This window comes from Triticum dicoccoides, chromosome 1B (assembly GCF_002162155.2).
Source record: "Triticum dicoccoides isolate Atlit2015 ecotype Zavitan chromosome 1B, WEW_v2.0, whole genome shotgun sequence".
Taxonomy (NCBI): Eukaryota; Viridiplantae; Streptophyta; class Magnoliopsida; order Poales; family Poaceae; genus Triticum; species Triticum dicoccoides.
Window position 1 is genome coordinate 216,908,959 of NC_041381.1, and position 8,268 is coordinate 216,917,226.

Genomic DNA, 8,268 nt, shown 5'->3' on the forward strand with positions numbered 1-8,268 from the left:
ACTATTTTTGTGTGTTCACATGATTATGCTACTGTAGTAATCATGTTTTATTGCTTTTGTTTCAATAAAGTGCCAAGTAAAGCCTTTGGGATAGTGTGGATGATAGTTGATTTGATCTTGCTGAAAAACAGAAACTTTTGCGCTCAGAAAAAAATTCTTATTTTTAGCAGAAGAGTGATTTTGATTTGATTCTTTTTGCAGAAGATTAATATACAAATTATCTATGTTGTCCTATTTTTCATAATTTTTGGAGTTACAGAAGTATGGTTGAAGTACCTCTACAGGAATCAGGAAATTTACCGTCAGCCATGGCTGACGGCAAAGGCACTCATGGTGGACGGCAAAGACCTTTGCCGTCAGCCAGCAGACGGCAACACGACCGGCTGAACAGGCTATGGCAAAGGCTTCTTTGTCGTCTGCTGGCGGACGGCAAAGATGCAAAGGTCTTGCCGTCCGCCAGCGGACAGCAAAGAGCCTGGATGACACACGTGTCAGCTTAGGTCCGTTAAGGGGTTAACGGCGTGCTTTGTCGTCCGCAGGCGGACGACAAAGACTTTTGCATGTTTGCCATCTGCCTGCGGATGGCAAAGAACATTGATTATTTATCGTCGGCCAGTGGACGGCATAGCGTGCCACATGGCAGCACCTGGGGGGCTGGCCTATTTGGTAGCTTTGTCGTCAGCTGGCTGATGGCAAATATTCAATGTTCTTTGCCATCCGCTGGCAGACGGCAAAGCATCCAAATAGCCAGCCTACTGCCCCAGGTTGCACAGGTAGCTGACATGTGGCATGTTTGCCATCCGTTGGCTGATGGCAAAGCTCTTTGCCGTCCACTAGCAGAAGGCAAAGAATCTATATAGTCCCTATTTTTTCTTCAATTCATTCAATTTGACAAAATTTCACATATATATATACACATATGAAAATACTTTCGACAAGCATACCAACACATATACATACCAAATCATATCTCTGCCATATGTATATGACCATCCAACACATATACATAGCAAATGGTTTCATTGAACACATATACATAGCCAACATATCCAATAACAAGCATACAATGGTTTCATCAATACATACATATATAGGTACCAAGTTTGACATTGTTCATCCTTCAAAATCAAAACAAGAAGGAAGCATAAAGAGAAGAGTAGACTCCATCAATGCAAGCTTTGTAAGTGCATCTAGTGCCCCTTAGTGATTTTGGTGTATTGAAGACTTATAGGTTAAGGGACTGATGCGTTTGTGAGTGTACACAGGTCTATAAGTCTATGAGGAGTTTGATATTTACAGAGAAAGTTGACCCCTAAAAATGAAGTTCTTTAACTGAAGACTTTGGATTTCTGAAGACTTTCTGAAGACTTTGAAAGTGAAGAAAATGGTGTGACCTTGAAGACTTGGCAATCATTCGAGGAACATGAAGCGTGAAGACTTTTGTTTTAGTAGTTTCATTTTCTCTTTCTTGAGTCATAGGAAACACCGTACTATTAAAGGGGGTCGAGGAAATACTGAGGAAAAATTTCCAAGTGATGCTCAACTCAAAATCCTACACCTACCCATCCCTTCGAGTGAAGCCATTGGAAATCTCATATAGTTCAGTCATATTCTTCAGTGACAGAGACGAAGTTCTTCTGGTCTCTGAGGAATTTGTTCTGACTGAGGAGTTAGGAATTCGCCAGTGTGGATTGCCTACACAGTGAGGAACATGATAGCCCTGAGGAATTTGAGAGTCAAAATTCCGACCGTTGCTGTGCTATGCGCCAGCTGTCCCAAAATATCTACCCACCTAACGGTCATATCATTGAAGGGCATTTATGTCTTATCATGTCGGGCTGCTCCCTAGGCTATAAATAGATGCCCCTACAACCACTAGCTGGTTGGCTGCTCCGAGAGAAACTGACACTTGTCATTTGAGAACATCCCATCCTCCGAGGACTTTGAGCGAGAATCATCAAGTGAGGAAAACCCAAACCCAACACACCTACAAACCCAAAGTGATTGAGCATCACTGAAGAGATTGATCCTGCGTGGATCCGACGCTTGTTACCTTTGAAGACTGTGCTTCTTCCAGACGGTTAGGCGTCATGGTATAGAGCATCCAAGAGGAATTGTGGATCACCGAGTGACCTGGTCTGTGAAGGTTTGTAAATCACCTGAAGACTTACCACGAGTGATTGGGTGAGGTCTGTGTCACCTTATCTCAAGGAGAATACGGTGAGGACTGTGTGTCCGGGACTGTGTATCCTCAAGTTCAAATACTTAGCCGCTCCAACCAGACGTACAACTGAGACAGCAGTTGGAACTGGTCTACCAAATCATTGTCTTCACCAAGCTTACTAGTTATGTTTCCTCAACTCTTTCATTTCCTCTGTTCTGTTGTTGTGTGCTTGTTCATATCTGTTTGAACACTTTGACTGAAGACTTTCTCAATTTCCTCAGTTCAATTTCTTCAGTCTGTCCGTCTTGTTTCTGTGTTATCCCGTGCTTACGCTTTCTGTACTCTGTGCTTGTCTTCATTTCATCATGATGACCATGCTTGTGTTCTGTTATGTTTACATCTGAGTACTTATTCCGCTACAAGTAGTTCTTCGCTAAGGAATTTCCTCACTAGTAAATTCCTCAGTGAAGAATTCATAAAAATCGCCTATTCACCCCCCTCTAGTCGATATAACGCACTTTCAATTGATATCAGAGCAAGGTACTCCCTTGTTCTGTGTGATTTTGGTTTAACCGCCTGGAGTTTTAGTGATGTTGACTGCAGGATTCAGGAACGTATCATGCCCCATCTCTGACAGTCATGAGTATCCTCGATGGAAGGCCATGATGAAGAAGCGACTCATGGCTATGGATAGCGAACTGTGGACCGTCACTGAGATTGGTCTTACCGATCTATGCAAGATGGCGGAGGCTGATGACATTCGCAAGTACACTCTACTCAACCTCACAGCGAAGGATGTCATCTGCTCCTGTTTGTCTCAAAATCAGTTCAGGAATATTATGCATCTCAATCACGCGAAGCTAATCTGGGACCGGCTCTCTAAGGTCTACGAAGGTCATCGTACTCGTCATGATCCTTGGTTTGAGGATTACAAGGATTCTCTCAAGGAGATGACTTTCGCACCTGAATCGTCATCCTCTTCACCGTGCCTTATGGTAGAGGGTGACAAGGTAACTGAATAATACCTTTCCGAATCTAGTGATGATGAATCAGGCGATGAATTTGGCCCCAGCTATGTCAAACTTGCTTCCCTTGCCACTAAACAACAAAGAGCTTTGGAAAAAGTTCAATACATGCTAAATAAGAGCGATGATATGTTGGGCGAAGAAATGGATCAGTCAAAAGCTTTGGCTGAGAGTCTTCAGAGACTTCAGTCCAAGTTTGACAACCTTCAAGGTCATCATAACACTCTCTTATCTGATCACGAGAAGCTTTCTTATGAATTTTTTCAAAGAAAGCAAGATCTTGAAAAGCTAAGACTGGATTATGAAGATCTTCAAAAGGAGCGCGATTCATTACTTGCTCAACAAATCAACGCAATTTGTTCCTCCATGTCTGAAGTGCATTGAACGTGAAACTGCTAATTCTTCACCTGAATGTTCAAATGCTTCTAATGCTACAAATTCTTCATCTGTCTCTGCTATCACTAATTCCTCATCTGAGGACAACGCAAGTATCAATGATGATGTAGGGCTGAAGGAATTGTACATGACAGGCATGTACAAAAGCCTCAAAGGGCATCAGACTCTTTGTGATGTGCTCAAAAAGCAGATCCTCAATAGGAACCCTAGGAAAGAGGGTATTGCCTTTGAGAGGAAACTCAATGCTGATGGAACATATTGGAAGCCTGAGCAGTACCCCAAAACCTCATGGGTTGCTGCAAAGGGACCTCCAATTGATCCATCCAATTTATATGGCTTTACATGTGAATCTCCTCATTCTTCTGATGAGTCATTTGACTCCAACTATAAACTGTTCAACAGTAAGAATGGTGAAGTATTTGCTAGATATGTTGGCACTAACTGCAGGAACGGTTCCCCTATGAAGAAAATCTGGGTTCCCAAAAGTTGCCTTGAAAGTCTTCAGGTGAATGTCCTCATGACACCACCTATGAAGAATAGGAACTCCAGATCAAATTCTTCATATGGACCAAATTCTTCATATGGATCCAAGTCCTCATACAGACCAAATTCCTCACGTGGATCAAATTCCTCAAAAGGATCAAAGTCATCATATGATCATCATTGTGCTAACCCCTCTGTATCGCAGGGTAGAGCTAAGGGCTATGAATATGAGCATTATTCTTCTAATCATTATGTTCATAAGTCCTCAAAGAATTTCTCTACTTATTCATATGCTTACCCTAACCCCTCTTATGTGAAACAAAGTGGACTGGCTTCTATGCCACCTTTCTCATATGGTGCTCGCGGAGTGATGAATTCTTTGCCACCCCTTCAAATGTGGGTGGTGAAGAAAAAGAACTAATCTCTTATGTAGGGTCAGGTCTCCAGACGTGCTTAAGGCATCTGAAGAATTTGCTGGAGACCTGAACAGTGCCTGAAAGGACGCAGGATAATCATGATGAAATGAACTCTCATTTCACACGTCCTCATACTGTTTATCTGTTCTATTGTTTGATGAAATTGATCTAATGATATTGATGTCATATTCTTCACTGAAGAAGTATATGAGTTCATAAGTTGCACTAATTCATCTGCAGGATGATCAACCCAAAGCCAATGAGTGGGTCCTCGATAGTGGATGTACAAATCACATGACTGGTGACAAGAATCTATTAATGGATGCTCCTTTATCACCGTCGCATCTGAAACATATCATCTTCGCTGACAAAGGCAAAAGTCAGGTATTGGGTCTAGGTAAGGTTGCGATCTCGAAGGATCGACGCATGGACAAACTCATGCTTGTCGAGTCCTTAGGATACAACCTCATGTCTGTCTCAATGCTTTGTGATCTCGATATGGTTGTTGTCTTCGGCAAATATCGTTGCGTTGTGATCATGGAAGCTGACAATTCTGAAGTCTTCGAAGGCTTTAGGAGAGGAGACTTGTACATTGTTGATTTCTCTACAGGACCACAACCGGCCATATTCCTACTTGCAAAAGCTTCAGAAGGCTAGCTATGGCATCGATGACTTGGTCATGCTGGCATGAGGAATTTGCACACGCTTGCGAAGAAGAAGCATGTCATTGACATTGAGAATGTCAAATTCCTCAAGGATCACTTATGCGGAGCCTGTGAAGCTGGAAAGATGACAAAGGCCAAGCATCTAGCGAAGACTATCATGACTACCACTCGACCATTTGAATTGCTTCATATGGATCTCTTCGGTCCTAATCATTATTCTGCTGTTACAAATGATGCATCTCTATATGGCTTTGTTATTGTTGATTATTATTCTCGTTACACATGGGTGCACATTGTCACTTACAAACATGAGGTGAAGGAAGTCTTCAAATGATTTTCCTCGAGGGCTTCAACCAACTTTGGTGTGAAGATCAAGCACATCAGAAGTGACAATGGGACTGAGTTCAAGAATTCTAGTCTTGATGACTATCTTGATGAACTTGGTATTGCTCATGAGTTATCTGCTCCTTATACTCCTCTGCAGAATGGTGTCATGGAGCGCAAGAACAGAACTCTTGTTGAGATGGCTCGCACTATGCTTGATGAATACAAGACACCTCGTCGGTTCTGGATTGAGGCTATTGATACTGCATGCCACATCATCAACAGAGTATATCTTCACAAATTCTTCAAGAAGACTGCTTATGAACTCCTCACTGACAAGAAACCCAATGTGAGTTACTTCAAAGTATTCGGTGCTAAATGTTGGATTAGAGATCCTCATCACAATTCTAAATTTGCACCGAAAGCACATGAGGGTTTTATGCTTGGTTACGGAAAGGACTCACACACCTAAAAAGTCTTCAACAACGTTCTTCACAAGGTTGTTGAAACTGTAGATGTGCGGTTCGATGAAACTAGTGGCTCGCAAAGAGAGCACCTACCTTCTGTGTTAGATGAACCAGCACCTGAGGAATCTATGAAGTTCAAGGCTACTGAGGATGTCATTCCTACCGAAGAATCTGCTGAAGAATTCATTCCAAAACATTATGAACGTCGAGCCGGCGCACCTGAAGAAAATGCTCCTGAGGAAAATGCTCCTGAAGAAAATGCGGATCAAATTCCTCGAAGACAACCCGCTCATCCTCGCATTGCAAACGAAGTGCAAATCGAGAAGATCATCGATGACATTAAAGCACCAGGTCCTCTCACACGCTCAAAATCTTCACATATGTCTAACTTTTGTGGGCACTTTGCTTTTGTCTCTATCACAAAGCCCACTAAGGTAGATGAAGCATTTCTAGAGTCTGAGTGGATTCAAGCTATGCAAGAAGAATTACATCAGTTCAAGCTCAACAACGTCTGGGAACTGGTCAAACGTCCAGATCCTCGCAAGCACAACATTATTGGCACAAAGTGGATCTACCACAACAAGCAAGATGAAAATGGCCTTGTGGTGAGGAATAAGGCACGGCTTGTAGCTCAAGGCAACACACAGGTTGAAGGAATTGACTTCGATGAAACTTTTGCACCTGTTGCTAGACTTGAGGCTATTCGCATATTACTTGCTTATGCTAACCATCATGATATTATTTTACAACAAATGGATGTGAAAAGTGCATTCCTTAATGGTAAGCTTGAGGAAGAAGTATATGTTTCTCAACCCCCAGGTTTTGAAGATCCAAAGCATCCTAAGAAAGTCTTCAGACTCAATAAGGCCCTGTATGGCCTCAAGCAGGCCCCTCGGGCGTGGTATGATACTTTGAAGGAATTCCTCATGAAGAAAGGCTTCAAACCCGGTTCACTCGACCCAACTCTTTTCACTAAATCTTATGATGGTGAATTGTTTGTGTGCCAAATTTATGTTGATGATATCATTTTTGGCTGTACTGACCAATGATACAGTGATGAATTTGCCTATATGATGAGTGAACAATATCAAATGTCTATGATGGGAGAATTGAAATTCCTTTTCGATCTTCAAATTCGTCAACAGTGCAATGGGATATTCATATCTCAGGAGAAATGCTTCAAGGACGTATTGAGGAAATTCGGCATGCAAGATTGCAAAGGGGTCAAAATTCCAATGCCCACAAATGGCCATCTATGCACTGATTAAAATGGTAAAGACTTCGATCAAAAGGTATACCGCTCCATGATTGGCTCTTTATTGTACCTTTGTGCATCTAGGCCGGATATTATGCTTAGTGTTTGCATGTGTGCCCGATTTCAAGCTACACCGAAGGAATCACACCATAAGGCTGTGAAGCATATTCTTCGATATCTAGCTCACAAACTAACACTTGGATTATGGTATCCCAAGGGCACTTCGTTTGATCTTATTGGATATTCAGACTCTGACTATGCTGGTGATCGTGTGGACCGCAAGTCAACGTCAGGCATATGCCATTTCCTCGGACGGTGTTTGGTCTGTTGGTCCTCGAAGAAACAGAACTGCGTATCACTCTCCACTGCAGAAGCTGAGTACATTGTTGATGGATCGTGCTGTGCTCAATTACTATGGATGAAGCAAACACTCAAGGACTATGGCGTTAACGTGAATAATGTGCCTCTCTACTGCGACAATGAGAGCGTGTCACGCCCAATATGCGACCCTATCCAAAAGGAACTCGAAGGTCCCACCAAGGATAGACCCGCATATTGAGATGCTTTTGCAAGGTGGATATCATTACATCAACATTACATAATATATGGGGATACATACAAAAGGCATACAATGCCACACATATACAACATCGTCATACATAAGAGCATCATCCGACTACGGATGAAACACAAACAGAAACTCAAACGACAACCACCCTGCTAGCCTAGGCTGCCGACCTGGAACCTATCCCCTGATCGAAGAAGAAGCAGAAGAAGAAGAAGCATGATAATTACACAGATTCGGGGACTTAGAGAAATTTTAGAGGGGGAAAAGTCAACCTCAGGCAGCACGGATTCCGAGGCAGGGCCGGATCTCGCCGGAGAACGGCCAGAGATGGCCACAGGACGACGGCAGGACGACGCGGGTGGCGCGGATCGGGGCCGGGGAGGCCGGATCCGGCGGAGGAGCGGCCGGACCAGGCGCTCCGGCGGAGGAGGAGGCCGGCGGCGCCAGCGCGAGCTCCGGGCGGCGGGGCCGCGGCGCCGGGAGGAGCTGGGCGGAGAGGGGCCGC